Consider the following 24,689-nt stretch of genomic DNA (forward strand, 5'->3'; position numbering starts at 1 on the left):
AGTTTTTTGTATTTTTTAGTAGAGACGGGGTTTCACCGTGTTAGCCAGGATGGTCTCGATCTCCTGACCTCGTGATCCGCCCGTCTTGGCCTCCCAAAGTGCTGGGATTACAGGCTTGAGTCACCGCGCCCGGCCGGGAACAGGAATATTTATAACGCCCTTCTTAATTTGTATCCTGTTTATGTAATTGCTCAGCCTGTTTTCATAGCTACTCATTTTTAATGAGCAATTTTTAAACAGTCACAATTTATAAGTTGGCATAATTTTCATTTTAAATATATTTCAATGAAATGTACGTAGGTAATCTCAAGATATTTAAGTTTTAAATAAAATTATATTAAAGCAATCAGCATATGCTACCTCAATAAGGAACTAATAATTTATCAAATAAATTTTTAAAAATTGATGTTTGCAAAATGAATGGCTGGTTACACATATGTAAATAAACCAAATACGTTTTGGGCATATGAAACAGCATTTTATAAGCAACTCTATTGGATTAATGGATTGATGAGTATTCTTTACAATGTTTCTCTGGAACTATAAACTCTGAAACTCATTCTATAAGAAATTTCATTTGGATGCTGTAGTCAGCCAGAATTCACACCTACTCAGGCAGACTTCATATCTTTGTTTTGTTTTCATCTTGGGTTCAAATGTCTCCCCTCCATGAGTTTGGAGCAGAGGCCTTCTTGCCCAGGGCTTTGCAGAGCTGACCTCTTTTCAGATAGAAACTACCTGGCAACTCAACTTCTCTTAGTAACTTGTGCCTTTGTCTTTTTCAGGACACCTTACATAGCACTATTGGCTATAACCTGCTCCAGTAATTACCACGGAATAAATTAACTCAGGCAGCCTGATGAACTCACCTCAGACCTTTGCCTCATTATTGTACAGTTGCCTCCTGCCCACCACACAGATAAAGGAACATTCATTCTGTCCCAGTCTCGTGTGTTTGAAAGCACGTCTTGCTGAGTGAGTTTCATATAAGGAATGCTGGACCCAAATCAAATAAACAAGTTTCCTAGTAGGAATACAATAACCATTTCCTGATTTTCTTTGAGATAAACAGCAATAAACTACCATGTACAGAGTGCTTTCTATGTGCAGGATACTATATTTAGAACCTTATATTCATAACTTAATTACTCCCTCATGGCGATCCTACCTGGTACTACTATTATCACCTCAATTCGCAGATGAGATAACTGGGGCAGGGTTGACTTCATGGGCATGTGGCATATACAGTCACATGGAGCTCCATGCTCAGAAGGGCCCCATGCTTAAGGTCCTGCTGTCACTATCTTGACACTCTTAATACTTTTATCTTTGAACTTGTGTTTTGTAAGGGAAGTCTGATGGGGCAATAGAGCATGCATGTGAGTGGGGGAAACAGAAGCTATAAGCATGTCTGCATTTTCTTGCCTCCCCACTCATTTAAGGCATTGGAGGAATCCATTATCATATAATTCCAAAGGAACCATGATGTGTGGGAGTTCAGCAAGACTTACAGGTAGAACAAGGTAAGTACGTCACATTTACCATTCAGTAAAAGGTAAGGAGGGGACACCCAGGGCTGTGAGAGGCCGTACTTTCCATTCAAACCAGAACTTGCTTTAGATGCAGAAAGAAGGCAATGGCACTTTAAGGTACCAATGACCAAGAAACTCTATCATATCCTTTCTTACTCATGCATTAGCCAACCACTTATGCTGCAAAGGATAAAGGAGAAAAGGGAAAGAGAGGGAAACCCATAGTTTTTTTTTGTTTGTTTGTTTTTTCCAACTCTTCCTCATTCAGAAATAAGTTGAAAGAAGAGTGTTGGTAGAATGTGCACATATCAAGAAGTGAAATAAACAGCTGAATTAGTTTTGTGCAGCATTTCCACTATTCTGGTAGGAACAAAATACATATGCAAAATACACATGTATAAACTGTAAAATATGAATTGTGCCATTTCAGTAATTTCACTTAAGAGTTAAAGGCTCTTACATTTGCATTTAAACCTGGGATTGAACAATATAAAGATACAAAGTAAACTTCATGCTAATAATTTTAAATTTTTTATTTACTAAGACATCAAATAGTAAATAAAATAAGTAAATAAATAAAATCATGGAAAAAATGAGAAACCACAAAAAGGAAAAAGCTTTATATTTTAGTGTCTTTAACAACAATTTTTTCATGTTTTAAACCAGGGGACCCGCATTTTATTTTGTTCTTGGCCCTGCAAGTTATGTAACTATCTTAATCAAGTCTACAAAATACTTTTTAAATAAATCTCAGGGATTCACTTTTAGAAAACAAAACCCCTAGTTTTCCTAAATGGTTCTCACTCTAGCAGTCTCTTAGAGTTAACCTTTTAGATTCTTCCTTGATATGGATTAATTATGCCTAATGCGTAGAGGTTTTATAAAAGATCTGAAACACTAGAAAAATAACATATACAGAAGCCAAAGATAGTACCATGATCCAAGACATACGGTTATATGAGCAATTTAAAAATACCTTTTGTTATGATCACAGTTATTTTGCATATAGCATAGGCTGTTACAGCCTTACAAATTGGAACAAATGTCGCTACCTGGGTGCATGTGTTGGCTCTCACTGCTCATTAAATATTTCCAACATACACATAGTTTGGGAGTCTTTGTGTGCTACTGGGGACACAGGTGTGGAAAAATAAAACTAAAGAATAGGATTTCTCGGAGCTTGCAGTGAGCTGAGATCACGCCACTGCACTCCAGTCTGGGCAACAGAGCCAGATTCTGTCTCAAAAAAAAAAAAAAGAAGGATTTCTATTTCTTTTCTGTACAATAAAATTCTTTGTGGATTTACAGTGGCCTGGAAATAAATACATTGTAGACTGGAATTCTGCCAATATGTATTACTTCATTTAGAAAGATATAATTAAAACGACAATTTAGGAAAAGTTGCAGAGAATGCAGTTACCTTAACACAGTTTCAATTTCTAATGTTTAATTCTATACAATGTTGCAGACTAATTAAATCTAATTTGCTTAATATTTTGAATGCCCTATGGTGGAGGACAGGGGCAGTTTACTGCTTAAGGAAATCTACTGTTGAAATATTTTGTTAATTACTGGATTTTTCAGTAATACTCTCATAATTGCAGTTTGATAAATCCCAATTTTCACATTTTGGGTCTGCTCCCATTAGAGGACGCCTGCATTACAAGCCTCACTGCTTCAGAATGTCGTCACAGGGAAGCTTAGTTCTGCATGCAAAGTTTCTGCCATTAAAGTGTCCACAAAAGAAGCATGAAATAAACCAAGATAATCCTAAAAGAAATTAGGTAAAGGGGTCTGAAAAAGGCCCTTGCCACGTTTAACAATTTTTTCGTTAAACTAAATTTCTGGACATAAGAGCACAGACTCTGGAAACAGATTAAATCCTATGCAACTACATGCTAGTACAAGTCAAAGTACTTAACCTCTGTGTACCTCAGTTTCCTGCAAAGTAGGAAAAATCATACCTAGTTTCATAAGGTTCTTAAAGATAATTAAAGTTGTAACAAAGGCCAGACATGGTGGCTCAGCCTGTAATCCCAGCACTTTGGGAGGCCGAGGTAGCGGGATCGCTTGAGTTTAGGAGTTTGAGACTAGCTTGGGCAACACGGTGAAACCCCATCTCTACAAAAAATACAAAAATTATCCATGCATGGTGATGGGCACCTGTAGTCTTAGCTGCTCAGGAGGCTGAGGTGGGAGGACTGCTTGAGCCCATGAGGCAGAGGGTGCAGTGAGCTGAGATTGCATCACTGTACTTCAACCTGGGTGACAGTGAGACCTTGTCTTAGAAAAACAAAAACAAAACAAAACAAAACAAACCACTGTAACAATGTCAAACACAAAAAGTTTGAATTAAGTATTAGTAACGGTGATGATTTCTAGAAAGCAGAGTTTGTGTTCTAAAGTCTAAGGATATATTACAAGAGAGGAAAATGTTCAAAAAATCTTTATAGTAAGGATCATTAGGTTCCAAAATGCAAGCATTTCACAATAAACATTACAAACCAAACTCATTCATAAATATTGATGACTCTAAAAAAACTCTAAAAATATACTGACAGGCAGAATCTGGATCCGGCAGCACATAATAGAATAATAAATTATTACCACGTATAGTTTATCCCAGGAATGTAACATAAAGGGAAAAAAAGGCTGGGCGTGGTAGCTCACACCTGTAATCCCAGCATTTGGGAGGCTGAGGCGGGAGGATCACGAGGTCGGGAGATCAAGACCACCCTGGCTAACACAGGGAAACCTCATTTCTACTAAAAAATACAAAAATTAGCAGGGCGTGGTGGTGGGCGCCTGTAGTCCCAGCTACTCGGGAGGCTGAGGCAGGAGACTGGTGTGAACCCTGGAGGCGGAGCTTGCAGTGAGCCGAGATCGTGCCACTGCACTCCAGCCTAGGTGACAGAGCAAAGACTGTGTCTCCAAAAAAAAAAAAAAAAAAAAAAAAGGAAAAAAAAAGTAAGCTTATTTCCGCAGGTGCTGAAAAGTCATCTGAAAAAATATAATACTAATTCTGAATAAATAAGAATTCAGTGGAATACTTTCTTATAAAATATATCTTAAAACATCTAAATCAAATGTATGATCTTCCTTTACTAAACATGCCAGACCCTTGCTGGCACCGAGAATGATACTGGGTGAAAAAAACAACAAGACTATTGATAACTGAGTTGAATTTCCCATTATTTCTATACACCAATAACAGACAAACAGAGAGCCAAATAATGAGTGAACTCCCATTCACAATTGCTACAAAGAGAATAAAATAACTAGGAATCCAATTTATAAGGGATGTGAAGGACTTCTTCAAGAAGAACTACAAACCACTGCTCAAGGAAATAGGAGAGGACACAAACAAACGGGAAAACATTCCATGCTCATGGATAGGAAGAATCAATATCATGAAAATGGCCATACTGCCCAAGGTAATTTATAGATTCAGTGCCATCCCCATCAAACTACCATTGACTTTCTTCACAGAATTGGAAAAAACTACTTTCAATTTCATATGGAACCAAAAAAGAGCCTGCATAGTCAAGACAATCCTAAGTAAAAGTAACAAAGCTGGAGGCATCACGCTATCTGACTTCAAACTATACTACAAGGCTATAGTCACCAAAACAGCACGGTACCAGTACCAAAACAGAGATATAGACCAATGAAACAAAACAGAGGCCTCAGAAATAACACCACACATCTACAACCATTTGATCTTTGACAAAGCTGACAAAAACAAGGAATGGGGAAAGGATTCCCTATTTAATAAATGGTGTTGGGAATACTGGCTAGCCACATGCAGAAAGCTGAAACTGAATCCCTTCCTTACACCTTATACGAAAATTAACTTAAGATGGATTAAAGACATAAATGTAAGACCTAAAACCGTAAAAACCCTAGAAGAAATCCTAGGCAATACTATTCAGGACATAGGTATGGGCAAAGACTTCATGACTAAAACACCAAAAGCAATGGCAACAAAAGCCAAAATAGACAAATGGGATCTAATTAAACTAAAGAGCTTCTGCACAGCAAAAGAAACTATAATCAGAGTGAACAGGCAGCAACCTACAGAATGGGAGAAAATTTTTGTAATCTATCCATCTGACAAAGGGCTAATATCCAGAATCTACAAAGAACTTAAACAAATTTACAAGAAAAAAAAAAAACCATCAAAAAGTGGGCAAAGGATATGAACAGACATTTCTCAAAAGAAGACATTTATGCAGCCAACAAACATATGAAAAAATGCTCATCACTGGTCATTAGAGAAATGCAAATCAAAACCACAATCAGATAACATCTCATGCCAGGTAGAATGGCAGTCATTAAAAAGTCAGGAAACAACAGATGCCGGAGAGGATGTGGAGAAACAGGAACACTTTTACACTGTTGGTGGGAGTATAAATTAGTTCAACCATTGTGGAAGACAGTGTGGTGATTCCTCAAGGATCTAGAACTAGAAATACCATTTGACCCAGCAATTCCATTACTGGGTATATATCCAAAATAATTATAAATCATTCTACTATAAAGACACATGCACATGTATGTTTATTGCAGCACTGTTCACAATAGCAAAGACTTGGAAGCAACCCAAATGCCCATCAATGATAGACTGGATAAAGAAAACATGGCACATACACACCATGGAATACTATGCAGCCATAAAAAAAAAGGTGAGTTCATGTCCTTTGCAGGGACATGGATGATGCTGGAAACCATCATTCTCAGCAATCTAACACAAGAACAGAAAACCACACACTGCATCTTCTTGCTCATTAGTGGGAGTCGAAAAATGAGAACACATGGACACAGGGAGGGGAACATCAAACACCAGGGCCTGTTGAGAAGTCAGGGGTGGGAGGAGGGATGACATTAGGAAAAATACCTAATATAGATGATGGGTTGATGGGTGCAGCAAACTACCATGACACTTGTATACCTATGTAACAAACCTGCATGCTCTGCACATGTACCCCAGAACTTAAAGTATAATTTTTAAAAAGTAAAAAAAAAAATTTATCACTTTAGGAGAATTTTAATGACTTAGATAAAAAGTAAATTTTCATATACATTTCTTTCCACATTGTGAAAATAAATTCTATTTCTTTTCTATTCTTGCTTTTCCATTTATTTTCCTTTTAAATAGAGATGGGTCTCACTTTGCTGCCCAGGTTGCTCTCTAACTCCCGGCCTCAATAAATTCTCCTGTCTTGTCCTCCCTAAGTGCTGGAATTACCGGTGTGAACCACTGTGCCCGGCCTCACTTTTCCAGTGATAAAGAATGTGTCAGTGTAAGCCTTTCCCTCAACAACTTAGTGAAATGTGAAAAAAGATTTTGAAATAAAAGCATCTGATGTTCAAAAAAGTACTTTATAAATTAAACATGCCAAGACTTAATCTGTGGATTACTGCAAACAGGGGAACATAGTAAAAACAAATGAATTCATCTATATTAGCACAAGTAGCTCAACATAGAAAAAACAATAGAAATGTTTGGCTTTACCCATCAGTCAAATTTTAAAAAATCTCCTTTTAGGTTAAAAGGATCAAGACGTAGGAGACTGGATACTCACTAGATCCTTTCATTTTCTGAATCTCTTCATCTATTTCTGGGCTGTTCATTGTGGATGCTTTTTCTTGGTAACTACTATCAGTATCTGTTTTAGATAGTTTGTCTTGTATCTCTAACTGCCGTGATCTCTTGAATTGTCATCTGTCATCTAAGCCTAAGGCTTTATGCTTAATCATTTGTGGTCTACTAGCTGGACTAGCTTCAGGAATGTCAGTGTGTTCTACCATTAAGGTCAGATTGGCTACTACATCGAGGTGGAGGTTGTAGTTACAGCTACTTTCAGAAACATGTCTGGTTTTTAAAGACATAACGTGATTGAAGAAATTCAGAATCTGGATAAAAGGTCCATAATGCTTGACCAGGAAAAACATTCCCCTGAGGGTCTTTTCAGACGTTCTTCTCTCCTGCTGCCTGAATCTACGCTCATCTCCTTTTTTCAGTTTCTTGTTTTAATCTGTTTACATCCTTTACTAGTTTATTTATTGCTTGTTCACTGTCTTCCACTTTTTTGCATATAGTGTTTAATTCTTCTTGTAATGAAGCATACATTTAATTTATCTTATGTACCTCCTTTAAGGATCCATCTTCTTCAAAAAATTTAGAGCTGTATGTTTTTACTGCTTGGCTAAAACCAGTGGACATACAGGAACCTGATAGAGTTTTATAACCTAGTTGTTCAGAAATACCCAGACTGGCAACCGCTAAAGGTACCCTGTGAAAAAGTCCTTTTTGAGGTTTATATAAGGCATGTTTCAGTCAATGAGTAGAACAGTTTTCTGTTATTATACTTGGTGTTAATAGTAGAAAACAAGTTATTGGTTTGAAAATGCTCCTGCAAGTTTTTGTGAAGCAGCCTCTCTATAAACACCATGATCTGATCTGAATGACGATGGAATTTATACCAACCGATCACATTCTTTTTGACGTTGGAGAATATTTTCTTCACTGCTTGCTCATTTACTTCACTTGAGGAATTATAAAAGCTAAAAAAAGCATGGAATATATTTCTGAATGTCAGTTGTGTGAACAACTTCAACATCATCCATTTGGGAATCAGTAATGCTATTCTTGGCTTCACCTTTTACTTCCTCAAGAAGAAAACCTTCCATGTCACAAACCATGCTGGGGTGGTGTGAGGCAAGCTGGTCAACACATAGCCCGAGAGCACCTGCTCTTACCCTCCGTGCTGAGCACCTGCTCTTACCCTCCGTGCTGCTGCCGCCGCCTCAGGCTACACAACACCAATCTTCACAACTTCATTAATCTAAAACGCTTCTAAACTAGTTTACAGAAAAGGGAATGATCTCTTTTGTAAAAAGAACAGACAACATAAAAATGTATGCATCAATGAATCAAAGGAAGCTCTTTCCATAAGTATAAAATAAAAGCCTCAAGGGATGCAAGAGCAGTACCATTAATTAGCAACTTTATTGTTTCTTAGTTTTATATAAAATAGCAGACTGATTTACAGTTAAAGATGCTTTAGAATTTGATGAAATAAGGTAACTGCTTTCATTAGAAGCCAGTGTGGCACATCATGAGACCCTAATAAGAATAAAATCAGCCACAGAATTTAAAAAAACAAAAACAAAAACAAACTATGCCCATGGAAATCTCCTTAACGGAAATATTGTCGATTCTTATTTGCATCTGTAAGTGTCCACATGCCACATTTAGCTATATTCAGACCTGAGCGGGTATAATCTAAATTTAAGCATCCTCTAGCTCTTGACATTTGGCCGACAGCTCCTGTACTGCATTTCATCAACACTAACCCTGAGTAATCTCTGCCTGAAAAACACCCTTGAGAAATATTGCTATCTTTTAAGCTCCAGCAGGGAGTTCCACTCACCCACTAGTCAGTTTTCAAAAAAGGGACCTCCTAAGTGTGGCCGTGGAACAGGTACACAAAGAGCTCACCAGCACCCTAGGCTCTGTGGCTCTGTGGCTGTCAGCTGCCTTTGCCCCTGCTATAGACGGGTCCCCTGTGGCCTGTTAGTAGATGAAGGGGAGAAGGGAGAGGGTAACCCCACTGAAGAAGTCAGCCTAGGCAGAGGCGGGCAGGCCTGTGGGGAGTGGAATGTAAAAAGAGTAGAATGCTGTTGTCTCGTCACTTATTGAAGGCTACTGGTAAAGTAGTTCTAAGTTTCAGCAGGGGGACCAACTTTGTGCCTCACCCACCCCACCCATTGTCCTATTCCGGTGACAAAGAACTGAGTAATAAAACCAAATTGACACCACACCAGCAAACTGGTTTCAGTAACGGGGTATAAAAATGATTCATAACTCAACTGTAGTCCACATCCACCCTGAAGACCATTGCTGGAAAAAGATAGGCTCCAATATTGTTGATGCCATCACTCCACAGGACAGAATCAATAATGACTACAGAAAACCCACCCATCCATGACAATTAAGTGACCCTGAAATAATTACATATGAAAAGGCCAGAACAGCAGCAACTGAAAGTCTGGACCAACTCAAGAACATCACTAATGTTCTTTCAGGAAGGAGGACGTCACTTCCGGAAAAACACTGATGGGTATTTTTCTAGAAAATTGGGGAAATCCTGCTGTCTGCTGGGGCATGTGCTAAGTTGTAGCTTGGCAAAATTTCATGGTAGCTTGAAGCTCAAGTAGAATACAGAGTAGCATAAGTAATGTCAGTGTTGTACCAACTTTACTCCATTAATACAATACATACAATATAATTGACTAAATTAATATGCAGGGTTAATTTTTAATACATCACTCAGTAGATTACTAGCACATTGCCCTTAAACATAAAAAAAATGTCTATAGAATTATGGAGCATCACAAAGTAACATAAGTCCTCCACCTTTTAGAGTATTCCTAAGCTTCTAAAGAAAGCCATAAGAGGCTGAGGATCACTCTGGATGTGGGCCAGGCTTTCAGATCATGCTCTGTTTATGCATGTACCTCTAAACCTGGAAACATAGTAATTGCTCAATAAGCATGTTCCGAAAGAATGAATGAATCTGCTCTTATACCCCTTTAATGCCTGGGGCTAGAATAAAGATGAATGAAGCCCGAGGCTTTGCAGGCAGAAAAGGAAAAAAAATAATTAGAGGGTTGGGAAATAGCACAATCAGCACAAATACTTTTTGAAAAGGGAGTAATCAAACAATTCGTCTTTAATAAGTCCTATTTGTAGCACTGTTTTTTTTTTCCTCAGAAAAAGTATATGTTTTCATGTGGAACAAAACACTTTTCCTTCTTTGCCTGAAAATAATTGGAGAGCAAATTTTAAAGCAAATCCTACACTATTCAGTAATTATTTCCATTAAACATTACAAGATCTGTTGAATAATGAACCCACACCCAGTTTGACAGAACACTCTGTTATGCCCCATGGCTTAGAGAATTCTGGCTTCTCTCACTCTTTAAGATGCAGTCTGCAGGACCAGGCCCCTGGCAGGCTGAGCTCATACTGAAGGTTAAGCTTCTCACAGAAGTGCAGCCAGCCGTACCACAGAGCAACAATGCAAAAATGACTAGGTACAGCAGCCACTGCTAGGATTCCTGAACGTTCACAGGCCTGTTCTGAAGGGAGCTTACAGCTCATGTTGGTGCAGATGTTGTCACAAGAGGGGTTGCTCAGAATTGTTTGGAATTGAGTAACAGCAGTGAGAAGCAGCCCCTCATTGGCCCGCTGTAGAGCGTGAGTGGAGCCTCTACATACGAAATGGGAGTGCGACATTGACTGGAAGAGAGGATGTGGGGAAAGAGGTATGGGAGGAAGACAAGCGGCGGGGGGGCGGAAAGAGGGCATCTCTTTCCAGTAATGTGTACTCCCAATGGCTCTGCCATACTTGGTCACCATTTACAGCTTTCTAAGGTTGTCTGGAAGAAAAAAATGCATGTACTTTTTCTAAACAGTGGGTTATTTTAAAGACAATCCATTGAGGAAGACATTATTGGAGGTTTTCTCAGTTTTACTTTCATTCTGTGAGAGTTGGAGAGCCAATGCTATTAAAAGCATGCATTTCACCCAAGGCTGACTATATAATTTCCAGGGTCGGATGCAAAATCGAAAGGTAGGACCCTAAAAAGAGTGCCATTGAAGGCACAACATTCAACTTGTACTTTCTTCCACCATCTCTGTCTTGGCCCATCATCATGTTTCTTTGCTGTTTAATATTACACTTTGCAGGTGGGTGCAGACCCTCAGCCCACTCCCTTCCCCCTCCACTTACTATCTCCCTCCAGCAGCAGTCCCAGGATCAAGACCAAAGTGCTTTGCCCTTATCCTCCAACCCACCCCCCAGGGGAAAAAAGTCAATCTCCTTTCCCCACAGGTCTGCCACCCCAATTCATAGACCCCCAAGAGACTGCCATTTCTGCACTGGGACATACTGTGTACCTGAAGCAGGTGAGAGGGAGGCTTGCCCCCACCAAATGCCCTACTTAACGCACAGTGGCACTGCCAGACACCGCAAGGACTGCTACCACCATGCCCTGCCAGATATCATCACGGAGGTGTGCACACCCAAGTCCCTGCTGGAGGTGGAGGGCAGCTGATGTCGCTGAAATAGGGATGGGAAGTGGAAGGCAGCCAAGCAGCAGGGACACCAAGGCTGGAGGACATGACAGTAGAGAATCAAACTGGGGGAGGGGCTGGGAGGCCAAGCACAGGAACCCAGGCTTCAAGCCCTCTGCGCCTGCTCTGTTGTCTCATAGGACCTCACTTACAAAATAAAATGGAAAGATAAATTAAGAATTCATGACAGTGACAGCAGGGCATTAAACCCAGAATGCAAGGTCCTTTAAGTGCACTGGTCATCTGACTGTGAAGCCAGCCCCAACCTTTCCACTTCCAGTGCCTGCACACTGACCACAACGCTGAGGTTCCAGGTCATTTCATTTCCTAGGATAGAGTCGGGAGCGTCTCCGTCAGCCACTGTCCCAAACTAACCCTGCTTCACTTGCATGCTCTGGCAAACTCTCTCCCCGACACCACAAATGTTTAAAAACTATTTCTCTTACCCACTTGCCACATCCGTTCCTAGTTTAGCAGACCTGTTAGGCATCACAGTTGTTGGCTTTATTGCCTGTAGCTTTTTCCTTGCCCGTGTTTTATATGTGTATCCCATGGAGAAGTTCAGTGTAGAGTGTTGTCTGTTAACTGGTTTAAGCCTTGGCAGGGGCTTGATTTTAAGGTAGAGACTGTACATTCCCACACACGCATTTTCCAGTGAATTCACCACTTTGTTCACGTTATCGCCACAGGAAGTGCGTTTGGATATTTTTCTTTATCAGGACTTTGGATATTTTTCCTTCAATTTATAAAGCCAGGTCACATTAGCTCTCAGATAGTATCCAAGTCAAAGCCTTCAAATTAGCAAAGGTTTTTCTTTCTTTTTAGATGTTCTTGTCAGCTTTTCCATGTAGGAGTGAGGGGTCAGGAATAATTTATACAAGATGAGTTTTTAACATTGAGTTCAAAATTACCAGAACACTTAGAGGTCATGGAGAAAAGCACTTTGGCGTGGTGTTCAGATATACAGGCTCAGGAGTCAGCCTGTGACTTGCAGATTTCTTAACTTCTTGGGGACTGTCTTCAGTGGGACAAAGAGAATGCTAATAGTACCTGCTTCATGGGGTTGCTGTAAGGATTTAATAACCCATTTCCATAAAGCCCTTAGCCCAGCACATTGTAAGTGCTCAAAAATATTAAATCATCAGCTAACAGGTTGATAAGAACTGCCACTCCAGTATTTGACCATCTATGTGCCCAGCCTGGAGAAGAGAACACAGCAGTGGCAAACCTGTGGCAAACCCTCCAACCCTTGATTTTGTCTCTCTCTTCTTGATGCAGAGCATCCCCAGTGGCAGAGAAAAGGCTGGCTATTACCTCGGGATCAGATTGTGAAATATCTGGGGACCATGCTAAGACTTCTAGGCTTTCTCCCATATGTAGATTGCCTATAGATTTTTCAACTAAACTGGGGTACTATTGAAAGAAAGGGAGCACAATTAATTATATCAGAACAGCAGGTGTCAACCATAACTATGCCAGATAAAAAAGGGTATATAGTTACTTTACTAATAGGGTAGAGTCAACACTTTACCCCAGTTGAATAATTTTTTTCTCCTGGATATTTTTACTATAGGCAACTAGGGACTTGTTATTTGGGCAAGGAGCCTTCCCTAGCAAACTCTGAGTAGCCAGCTATTACAGCTGTGAATATATTCACCCTGATTGTGGAGCCCATCAGGGAAGGTGAGACTCAGCTCTGGTCCTCAGGAGCTTACTGTTCTGCTGGTGAGACATGACACAGAAGAAACGCACACATGACAAAAACAATTGGGGAACAATACAGAAGAGTATAACCTAATGCTGGCCTTCATGGCATAGCACTTGGTATGACCCACAGGTGTCAGAGAGCACTGAATGTCCATGGAATGGAAAATATTTAAAGGAAAATAATATGTGGATAATCAGGAAAGTTGATGTGACCACGTTCCTTGGTTTTGAAATGTAAAAGAAAATGCTAGAGTTTAAATGCTGTGTTATACATCTATTCCAGATAACCCTTTAATATCCTTTTACTGGCAGCTGTCTTTCCACTTAAGACCCCTTCTCCATAGCAAGACTTTTGCAATGAATCTGGGACCATATGTCTTTTGGCGCATGACAAAAAGGGCCATTCACCATTCGGGGACACTCTTTTGGATATAATTGAGAATGACTTTTTAAATTTAGATCTTGATCTCAGTGCATTGTGTAATATATTTGAAAAAAATTGTGCTTTATATTAAAATACTGTGGATTTTTGTATTGTATTTCCAGAAAAAGATAGACTTGGCAACAGTTTATCATTTGATGAAGTCAAGCAGACCATGAAAACATTGTACTTGAATCCAGTAGAAAAAAAACAGGACTTTGAAAAGATGTTTTCCTTACCAAAACAGGATGAAATGGTCATCTCTTATCATACAATGGCTTTCTGGTATAAACTGATGAATTGTTTAAGAAATGGTATACATTTATTAAGAAATTGATACCTATTAGGCGAATTTCTTTAAAAATTCCCTTTGAAGCTTAAGTTCTGGTAAATTTTGTGCCTTGGAGGGAAAAAAAAAAAAATCAAATGATTCTGGGATTCCTGTTTTCTTAATGATAAATTTGGACTCATCTTGAAGATTTAAAGCCAAATACTTCCCAAGTGGTAAATCTATTTCCAAAGAAGTAACTAAGAATTAGATGACATTTTGAAAATAATTTTAAAAGAGAAAAATCTATCTTAAATGGTACCCACAGCTGTTTCAGACTTTTTGGGTCTTTTCTTTTCCTCTTTCCCATTTATTAATCCACCCATCCACCCATCCATTTATTTATTGTGTTTCTGAAATCAATGACAACATTGAGGGTAAAAAGAAATCTAAGGTTCCTAGGATCCTCAGCTCCTGGGATTTTTCTACTTGGGTAGTGTAGAGGCAGACAAGACACACAAAAATAAAGACAAATACCAATTGATTAACCTGAAGAATGATAAAAGCAAATGCTAAGTCTCCAGAATATTCATGGAGAGGGACTGAAATGTCTATTCGGGCCAGAAATGGCCTTGTGTACAGTAGATAAAGTAGGATTTGATGGATGGGCAGCACATAATAAGCAGAGATGGTGGTGGTGGAGGAAGGGGAGGAGAGAACAAGTTTTGAGGATGAAATGAGTGCCTTACATATTTTATTTAAACCTTAATGAGGAGGTACCCATAATGCATCTCCCCACCCACTTTTTAACCATTTTATACAGGACATTATAGAAGCAACACATCAGGAACTTATGACCTTTGTCCTGTAGAACAGATAAAGTTCCCTAAGTTCTGAGAGGCAGTAGAATACAGCAGTTCAGAGCTCAGACTTCCTAGCTTCAAACCCTGTACCTGCCATATACCAGCTGAGTAGGCTTAGGAAGTTTAAAACTTTTGGAGCTTCAACCTCCTTCTGGGTAAAAGAGAACCAATAATACTACCTATCCCTGCATAACTGCCATCTTGCATCAGTATCAGGAGTCTGATATCCACTCATGGCAGCTGTCTTGCTCCCTGCCTTCGAAGCCTCTTGCCATCTAAGGACTCTGCCAGGAAGAGAGGGCTCAGCTGGCTTCAATGATGGCACCACATCATTTCCTTCTATTGGTTTATCCTGCTTCTTTTTTCGTAAGTTATTTTTTTCAGCTTCTTTATATTCCCTGTATAGTTCCTTCAGTTATTTTCAACCCCTATTTCTGTTTTTTCTTCAATGAATGCATAACCACTTGTGATAGTTATCTTTCACTGTAATAAACAGTATCAATCTCTATTATTTTATATTTCATCCCACTTTCATAAAATAGAGCAATCTTAAATATTTTTATGATAGAGAAGTAGAAGGGAACAACTGAAATTCTAAGGGTTGACATGATAAAAGAAGAAAATTTGTGCATTTCCTCTTGCCGTCTATACAAATATAAAAATTAAGGGTTCACCTTGTAAATGGTACTAATAACCTATAGAAATATAAATTGATTTACAATTTATAAGCATACAATTTATACTGATTCATATCTGATCAATCGTAAACTTTACTTTTAAATTTTTGAAAATGTTTCACTGTGAAACAAAGAAAGTGAGAAACTTCAAAATAAGAAACTGATTGTTGAATTTTAGCCCAAATGCACTGAGATAGAATTGCCATCAGTTAAGTAAAGGGTCATGCACTTATTTTTATTTGTTTAATAGGACAGGCCAAAATTCTTGCTAAAAATTGCTTTATTTGAACAAGAGATTGAAAAGTGAGATCTAGAGATGACAGACTTTTCAGGTATATATTTTGGAGGAGTCACCATATTTTCTTTGGAGGCAACAGCTAAGGAATTGTAAGAGGCACCTGATGACTCTCTTCACCAAAGGCACAAAACGTCAGCTTTGACACAGAATACCCTCGATAATTTAGAGATAATAATGATTTTGGGAGAGAGCTGTGTGTGTGCGCACCAGCTACTGTGTTATCATCTCAGATTTTGCTTATTTTGTTTTTTAATCTTGTTTTGAGCATTGACCTTGATGAGAAAACATACTCGGGTATGATAGATGGGCAAGGCTACCTTTCAGTGACTAACAGCTCTGCTAAAACAATCTACCTCTGTAGTTTTACCAACCCTATCTCCCACCCCCAAATATAAAACAAAACCACAAAACTGCCACTTAGACCAAGCTTTTTCAACCTAGGCACTAACCTCTTAGAGCTGGCCAGAACTTTAGTGGAGAGTTAACCCAATAATTATTAGCAATCGAGACAAACAAAGTTCAGAAGTGTGAGGTAAATTATCCAAAGCCACTCTGCTTGTTATAACAGCAACTGACAAAATTTACAAAACATGCTTACTCTGTGCTACAGTCTATATTAGCTTCTTTTTTTAAAATTTAATTTTTTTTTTTTTGAGATGGAGTCTTGCTCTGACTCCCAGGCTGGAGTGCAGTGGCGTGATCTTGGCTCACTGCAACCTCTGCCTCCTGGGTTCAAGCAATTTTCTGCCTCAGCCTCCTGAGTAGTTGGGATTACGGGTGCCCGCCACCACGCCCGGCTAATTTTTGTATTTTTTGTAGAGACAGGGTTTCACCATCTTGGCCAGGCTGGTCTTGAACTCCTGACCTAATGATCCACCCGCCTCGGCATCTCAAAGTGCTGGGATTACAAGCATAAGCCACCACACCCAGCCTACATTAGCTCCATTATATGATTCAGCCATAGTCTTTACAATGCTTCTGAAAGATTATTCTCTATTTTATAAATGAGAAAAGTAAAATTGAGATAATTTAAACTACTTACCCACAACTATTCCACAATGAGTTGTGTTGAATTTGAACCCAGGTCTGTCTGACTCAAAAGTAAGTAGGTATTCTTTCCCCACATCATGCTGCCTCTCAGGTGAAGGCTGATCTTTCCTAGAACACAGACTTTAGCATCCTTGTCCGAGACATTTTTCAGCTTAGAGCATTGGCACTGTAACCTTTTCCTCACTAGAGCTGGCATCACTTGGGAGGAGTTATAGGCAAGATAGTGACTCAGAGGCCCGTGCTGAGTGTGAGAAATGCGCTCCCTTAGGGAAATGAGTGTGAGGGTTAGCAGCTGTGAGAACACGAGGATTAAAACATTTGTACTCCATTAGTCCCTTTGGAGTCCTAACACCTGGTTGGAAGACAAAATCTTCAATCGGAATTTGCCATCGTGAACATATATTTTTAAACTTAAGCTTTTTCTGCAGGAAGGATACTAAAATAATTCTTCAACGTGCACCACATAACTGATGGCTGATGTCAACGGATCATCATTAAGTATGAGTCTTTAAAGGTCAACGCTGAGAAAGTTCTAGCTAATGAGACATTAGCAAAATTACTAGCAGCTGACCATAAAAGAAAGCAGCAAAAACTTAAAATGTTAACCAGGAGTGAGAACATTCATGATGTGAGCGAAAAAAAGGACATAGGAACTTAGAGGATCTATGAAATGTGAATCATGTTTTATCACGTCATTGCAGGGCTCTGGAGCCCATTAATATTTATTAATAACCACCCGGGAAAATAGTATTTTTCCTATTGCCCCTCTAATCTAGTATAATCTTAGATAAATTTTGACAGAAATTTCATATGAATGTTAATTTCCAAAATGGCAAAAGGAGGGTTTTGTTTTCTTTTGCATGGAAAACCAGTGACTTGAAAACATCTCTGTCAATACTTAATAGAAAGATAATAGATATTAAAAATAAATGTAAAAAATGGTTATAAATGATTACTTAGTGGACGTGCTAGTCCTCAGGTCACTAAATGTTAGCTTGAATATTTCTGAATAATCAACAGCTTCTCAATTCAATGGTAAAATGAAAAATGATGGTAAACATATCATTAAACAAATGAAATGTGTCAGACAAGGCTGTACTTAATATTTGTTTTGAAACTGAGGGTAATTCACTGTGTTTGGGTGTAGTTCCATGCAACTGAAAAACATACCACTACCTTATTACAAAAGAAAGTAAGAGCAGGAGCTGTAAGTGATGCTTTTTTTTTTTCCCCATGAAGAAATAAAGATTCTTTGCTCTTGTATAGCACTTTGCACTCAAGGGACTTCAATTCATCACTTTACAGTTACAAATACACTAAACCGCCACAGCATATCTGTGAAAAATATACCTATTACAGATGAGCAGAGTTGAGATTTATTGCACAGTAAAGTGATATCAGAAAGGGAAATGAATAGAGATGCAAATTTTAAACATACAGCTTGTGGCAGACAGGATAATGCTCCAACAAAGCTTGTTTATATCCTAATCCCCAGAACCTGTGAAGATGTTAGGTTGCGAGACAAGGGAGAATTGAGGTTGCAGATGGAATTACAATTGCTAATCAGCTGATTTTAAAATAGGGAAAGTATCCTGGATTATCCAGATGTACTTACTGCAATCACAAGGGCCTTTAAAAGTAGAAGAGGAGGCTGGGTGTGGTGGGTCACACCTGTAATCTCAGCACTTTGGGAGGCTGAGGCGGGTGAGATCACGAGGTCAGGAGATTGAGACCATCCTGGCTAACACAGTGAAACCCTGTCTCTACTAAAAATACAACAAAATTAGCCGGGCGTGGTGGCGGGTGCCTGTAGTCAAAGCTACTCCGAGGCTGAGGCAGGAGAATGGCGTGAACCCGGGAGGCGGAGCTTGCAGTGAGCCGAGATCACGCCACGCATTCCAGCCTGGGAGACAAAGCGAGACTCTGTCTCAAAACAAAACAAAACAAAACAAAACAAAACAAAACAAAACAAAACAAAAAAAGTAGAAGAGGAAAGCAGGAAAGGAGGCCAGGGTAATGTGATGGTGATGGTGATGGTGATGTGATTGTGATGTGATGATGTGATGTGATGATGTGATGTGATTGTGATGTGATGTGATGTGATGATGTGATTGTGATGTGATTGTGATGTGATTGTGATGTGATGTGATGATGTGATGTGATGTGATGTGATTGTGATGAGATGATGTGATGTGATGTAATGTGATTGTGATGTGATTGCGTGTGATGATGTGATGTGATTGTGATGATGTGATTGTGATTGTGATGTGATTGTGATGTGATGATGTGATGTGATTGTGTTGTGATGATGTGATTGTGATGTGATTGTGATGTGATTGTCATGAGATGATGTGCTGTGATGAGGTGATGTGATTGTGATGATGTGATATGATTGTGCTGTGATGTGATGATGTGATGTGATGTGATGTGACTGTGATGTGATTGTGATGTGATGATGTGATTGTGATGTGATGATGTGATTGATGATGTGACGTGCTCGTGATGTGCTTGTGATATGATGTGATTGTGATGTGATTGTGATGTAATGTGATGTGATGATATGATGTGATGATGCGATGTGATTGTAATGTGATGTGATGTGACTGTGATGTGATGTGATGTGATGTGATGATGTGATGTGACGTGATTGTGATGTGATGTGATTGTGATGTGATGATGTGATGTGATGATGTGATGTGATTGATGTGATGTGGTGATGTGATGTGATTGTGATGTGATGTGATGTGATGTGATGGTGATGTGATATGTGATTGTGATGTGATGTGATTGTGATGTGATGATGTGATGTGGTGATGTGATGTGATTGTGATGTGATGTGATGTGATTGTGATGTGATTGATGTGATGTGGTGATGTGATGTGATTGTGATGTGATGTGATGTGATGTGATTGTGATGTGATATGTGATTGTGATGTGATGTGATTGTGATGTGATGATGTGATGTGATGTGATATGATTGTGATATGACGTAATGTGATGTGATGTGGTGATGTGATGTGATTGTGATGTGATGTGATGTGATTGTGATGTGATTGATGTGATGTGGTGATGTGATGTGATTGTGATGTGATGTGATGTGATGTGATTGTGATGTGATATGTGATTGTGATGTGATGTGATTGTGATGTGATGATGTGATGTGATGTGATATGATTGTGATATGACGTAATGTGATGTGATGTGGTGATGTGATGTGATTGTGATGTGATGTGATGATGTGATGTGATTGTGATGTGATGTGATTGTGACGTGATGATGTGATGTGATGTGATATGATTGTGATATGATGTAATGTGATGTGATGTGTTGATGTGATGTGATTGTGATGTGATGTGATGTGATTGTGATGTGATGTGATGTGATGATGTGATGTGATTGTGTTGTGATGTGATTGTGATGTGATGTGATGTGGTGATGTGATGTGATTGTGATGTGACTGTGATGTGATGTGATGTGATTGTGATGTGATGTGATGTGATTGTGATTTGATGTGATTGTGATGTGATGATGTGATGTGATTGTGTTGTGATGTGATTGTGATGTAATGTGGTGATGTGATTGTGATGTGATGTGATTGTGTTGTGATGTGATTGTGATGTGATGTGATGTGGTGATGTGATGTGATTGTGATGTGACTGTGATATGATGTGGATGTGATGTGATGTGATGTTGTGATGTGATGTGATGTGATTGTGTTGTGATGTGATTGTGATGTGATGTTATGTGATGATGTGATGTGATGATGTGATGTGATTGTGATGTGATGTGATGTGATGATGTGATGTGATTGTGATGTGATGTGATGTGATGATGTGATGCGATGTGATTGTGATGTGATGTGATGTTGTGATCTGATGATGTGATGTGATGATGTGATGTGATTGTGATGTGATGTGATTGTGATGTGACTGTGATGTGACTGTGATGTGATGTTGTGATGTGATTGTGATGTGATGATGTGATATGATGTTGTGATGTGATGTGATGTGATGATGTGATTGTGTTGTGATGTGATTGTGATGTGATGTTATATGATGATGTGATGATGTGATGTGATTGTGATGTGATGTGATGATGTGATGTGATGTGATTGTGATGTGATGATGTGATGAGATTGTGATGATGTGATGTGATGTGATTGTGATGTGATGTTGTGATGTGATGTGATGTGATTGTGTTGTGATGTGATTGTGATGTGATGTGATGATGTGATGTGATTGTGATGTGATGTGATTGTGATGTGATGATGTGATGTGGTGATGTGATGTGATTGTGATGTGTTGATGTGATGTGATGTGATTGTGATGTGATGTGATGTGGTGATGTGATGTGATTGTGATTGTGATTGTGATGTGATTGTGATGTTATTGTGATGGGATGTGATTGTCATGTAATGATGTGATGTGATTGTGATGTGATGGGATGTGATTGTGATGTGATGGGATGTGATTGTGATGTGATTGTGATGTGATGTGATGTGGGCTTGACCCACTGTTGTTGACTTTGAGGTGGAAGAGAAATGCAGTAGCCTCTAAAAGCTGGAAAAGACATAAAACCAGATTCTCCCCGAGAGCCTCTAGAAAGGAATGCAGCTCTGCCCACACCTTGATTTTAGCTCAGTGAGATCCATGTTGGATTTCTGACCTACAACTGCAAGATAATAAATCTATAATGCTTGAAGCCACCAAATTTGTAGTAATTTGTTTTAGCAGCAGCAGGAAACTAATGTATGGCTGCTTAATCAATTAGGAGCAATTAATGCAAACACAGTCACGGAAGACTATAAATAACCAATTTAAACAACCAAAAAATAACATTTAACCTGGAATAAAAGTTCATTTTTGAAGTAATAAAAGCAGAAGCACACAAATTTCTTGGCTTAAGGAAATATGGAAAAGGAAATATGTACGAGGAATGTTTTTTCATTTCCACTAGAATACTAGAAAAGGAATTAATAAAAGAACATATTGATCTACAATATGAGGTAAGAGTTTTAAAAATAATAATTGGAATAGCCTTCTAGGAGTTGTGGAATCTTTGTCCCTAGGTTCTTTGAGATGCACGGTGACCTAACTATTTTATCTGCCCTAAATGACTTCAACAGCTACTTTCCTGATGACGGGACTTAGATTAAACAATCTCTCATGTCCTCTTCTAACCTAAATATTCTACACAGACTGAAGTCTATTCAGTTCTGTGGCACAAATGTTTAGTGCCTATCTACTTACTGTAAATTATTTTGATAAGAATAACCAAAGAATAAGACATAAGCTTAACTTTAAGAAGTTTTCAGCATTATAGTTAACCAAAGTAAATAATCAAGCATATTTCAGCTAGACTAAAAGAATCATAAGGTATAGATAAGTGATATATAGATAAAAACCCATTAAATATATAAAAATCAACGCATTCTTATTAGCCCTAAAAAAACCCAACCAACAAACACTGTCACTGGTCATCTTTGGAAATAATCAGAGCATCGACTTATAACAATGAAAATTTAGCCTGCCTTTCTTATTGAAAGTAATGGCAAAAACTGCAATAACTTTTGCACCAACCTAATAAAACCATGGAAAATAAAAAAGCAGATAAGAGAAATTTCTTCTTTATCATTGGCTAAAATAGGGAGAAAGAATAATAGAATGAGAAAATTGCTATTTATAACTCCTGAATAAAATAATAGATCTGGGCAATCAAAAGATCTATTTCACCTAATGGCTAAACCATTAGGTGAAAATTTGATGGAGAATTTTATTGTGAGAGACCAGGTTGAGGCCACCCAAACACATCAGTCTTAGGATCACTAAATGGGACAGGCAGCCATGATGCACCTCTTTTTGTGAATCAGTAGGAAATACATAGTCCCACCTATAAAGTATTACATTTCCTCCTTCCCCCAAATTCAAACCTAACACAGCCTCTAGATCTAATTACATCTTCATAGGAAATACAGGGCATAGGAGGAGCCAGCTCAAAAAATACAGAATGGAAGCAACCAGTTCCATATGCTATCATATAGAATATGGACATTCTCTGTGATAAATGACCCAATTTCTCTAGAAATCAATGACATTTAAAAAGACAAGGTAGACAGGATTGTTACAGAATAAAAGACACTTAAGAGGCATAATCAAATATATCATATAGAGCTGTTTGGATCCTGATTGACACAAACCAACCCTAAAAGACATTTTAAGATCACCAGAGAAATTTAAATATGGACTAGGTATAAAATGGTATTATGGAATTATTGTTAAAATGTGATAAAGGCATAGTGTTATTAAAAATATGTTTCCTCTGTTAGAGATGCATACTGAACATGTTTAGATAAAGAAATGTGATACCTGGTTATGCTTTAAATACCCAAGCAATGAATACCGTATGTATTAAAGAGTACACAGAACAAGATTAGCAAAACAGTGATATATATTCAAGCTGCATGCTGAGATATAAAGGTTCATTTTAATACTCTTTCCTTGGTTGTCTGAAATTTCCCATAATAAAAAACTTTAAAGAATGAACATACTATAAATAAATGAAAGTCTTCCTAGTCCGTTTAATCAACTTTCATTATTGATACAGTGAAAGGTTAAAATATTTGTGCAATAAGTTTTCTTCAGTTTTCTGAATGTATTATCAGTAGTAATTTGACTTCTATTACTTTAAGATTGAACATTTTCACCTCATATGGAAAAGAACTTACAACTGACCAAAATCTCATTTTATATAACAAAACATCTATCATAAATAAAATATTACTCCTAACGCTCAATGAAAAAAAGGGGTAATATGTCATCTGTTTCTACTTGTGTGGGGCAAACACACAGCTTCCAGTCACTTTTATAGTAAAGAGTGAATAGAGTGGAGACTTCTTTATGGTTTTTGTGGTCAAGGTTAGTGTTACATTTGTCAGAAATGCTTACTTCTCAGTTTTTTGGTAACAAACTAGTAGATTTGCTTTAAAGTGTTTCTCTTATGTAAAATCTAGTTTAGACACATAATTAACAATATTACTCTGTTGCCAGATTTTGAAGTCCAACAGGGACATCTCCATGAGAAACAAGAGGCTACAGGACAAAATAGATTCATCTTCAACTTTCCCTGCATATCATCAGAGCTGATATAAACTAATTGAATTTATAGGATAAAATTCTGAAACTCATAGGAAAGCTCCTAAGCAATAATCCTAGCAGTGGAACAAAATATAAACCTCATATTATACTATCCAGAATGCCTTTAAAAGTATTCAAAACAATAGAGGATCCTTTAAATATTTATTTGTTTATTTATTTATGAGACAGAGTCTCACTCTGTTGTACAGGCTGGAGTGCAGTAGTGCTATCACGGCTCACTGCAGCTTCAACCTCCCCAGGCTCAAGAGATCCTCCCACTTTAGCCTTACAAGTAGCTGGGACTACAAGGCATGAACTACCATGCCTGGTTAATTTTTGTATTTTTTGTACAGAGGGGATTTCATCATGTTGCCCAGGCTGTCTAGAACTCCTCGACTCTAGTGATCCGCCCACCTCAGCCTCCCAAAGTGCTGAGATTACAGATGTGAGCCACTGTGCCAAGCTTTAAAAAAATCATTCTTAAATGGTTTTATTTGCAAATAATTTTTATGGAGAAGGCTCAAAAGTGACCCACATCCTCAATTTACATTTTAACATAATTTAAAACATTTTAAAGAAATATAAAATTTTATAAT

General features: G+C 38.3%; 1 protein-coding gene and 1 pseudogene across 1 annotated transcript in view; both read right to left on the bottom strand.

The window, feature by feature from the left end:
• Window positions 1-24,689, bottom strand: part of LOC108542949 (target of Nesh-SH3-like) — a gene marked incomplete at both ends in the record, with an annotated part of 44,102 nt that overhangs the window by 18,504 nt on the left and 909 nt on the right. The window lies entirely within an intron of this gene.
• On the bottom strand, window positions 7,077-8,237 carry LOC108542948 (BRCA1-A complex subunit Abraxas pseudogene; annotated as a pseudogene).

Source organism: Rhinopithecus bieti, unplaced genomic scaffold (assembly GCF_001698545.2).
Source record: "Rhinopithecus bieti isolate Rb0 unplaced genomic scaffold, ASM169854v2 scaffold_23928, whole genome shotgun sequence".
Taxonomy (NCBI): domain Eukaryota; kingdom Metazoa; phylum Chordata; class Mammalia; order Primates; family Cercopithecidae; genus Rhinopithecus; species Rhinopithecus bieti.